This window comes from Chrysochloris asiatica, unplaced genomic scaffold (genome assembly GCF_000296735.1).
Source record: "Chrysochloris asiatica unplaced genomic scaffold, ChrAsi1.0 scaffold00079, whole genome shotgun sequence".
NCBI lineage: Eukaryota > Metazoa > Chordata > Mammalia > Afrosoricida > Chrysochloridae > Chrysochloris > Chrysochloris asiatica.
The window spans coordinates 11,214,131-11,215,402 of record NW_006408597.1 but is presented as its reverse complement, the minus strand read 5'-3'; positions in this window follow the sequence as shown (position 1 = coordinate 11,215,402).

The following is a 1,272-nucleotide window of genomic DNA, read 5'->3' as shown; positions in this document are numbered from 1 at the left end:
GTATGTTCAACTTTAGAATAACAGGGCTCTGTGATACAGGGATCAAGGCATAGTCTGAATGGGTAAAAGAGGGGAAATAATGTTAAGATGCTTGACTGTCTTATAAATATTGGTTTCCCTTGCCTATTACTGTAAATAGACAGTTGAGTAGGATAAGAAGAAATATCAGGAAACATGATTAAAGAAAGCTTGTAAGCCTGTCTTTAGCCTATAACTTACTACAATACCTTAAAGGGGTTCTAGAACTTGCCCAGTAAAATAGGCTTCTTGTAGAGCCTTTGCAGTGTATAGGACCTTAGGTGGAATCCTGAGCCCCATCCAGAACCTTCTGAGGTAGGACATTCCCACTAGAAAGGGCAAGCATACTGAAACAACTAGAACAATACAAGATACGTCTTCAAAGAAAGACCAGTGGGAAAAATCCTAAACAAAAATGGCAGTATGGTTGGTTACTACAAGAATAAGCAAGCTGTTTTCTGGTGAGTCATGAAGGCAAGTAATCAAGTCCCTTCAGGACAAACCCCCCTCTAAGATTGAAACTCAAAGGGAACACATGAGCAGGCATGTAAGCTTGTTGGTGAGATGTTGGTCTACTGGTGAGTGGAAGAGGGGGAAAGGCAGCAATGAAGAAATGGGCTGAGTTCAACCATGCTCCATAGACTCCTGTTGACCTGGAGATGAGAGAGAGAAGTGGAGGGGCTGGTTGGTCTGAAGTATGGTGAGACCTTGGGACTCCTGAGCCCATGGACAAGGACATAGCCACAGAGGGCTAGAGCTGAGAGTGAAGCATCCAATTGATATGAAGTGAGAGGCACAAGAATGCCTAAATTTGCAGATAGTACCCATTTGACCTGGCATCGATGGCTTGATAATCAGAACTCAACTAGAGGAAGATAAAGCAAACATACAATTTTTGATAAAGGAAACAAGTGTAAATTGCTACAATTTGATAAACTTAACCTATACTTATGCAAGTTATTGTTGTTGTTAAGTACTGTGGAGTTGGTTCTGACTCATAATAACCCTGCACAGGGTTTCCGAGACTGTAAATCTTTACGGGAGCAGAACACCTCAGCTTTCTCCCGTGGAACTGCTGGTAGTTTTGAACTGTTGCCCTTGAGGTTGGCAACCTGACTTGTAATCACTACGCTACCAGAGCTCCTTATACTTATGTAAGTAGTAGCTCAAAATACCAACTGAGAGAGAAGAAGTCTTCACATCAAGTATCAATCCTATCTTCTCTGTATACAGGGTAGATAGGGATGGGCAACT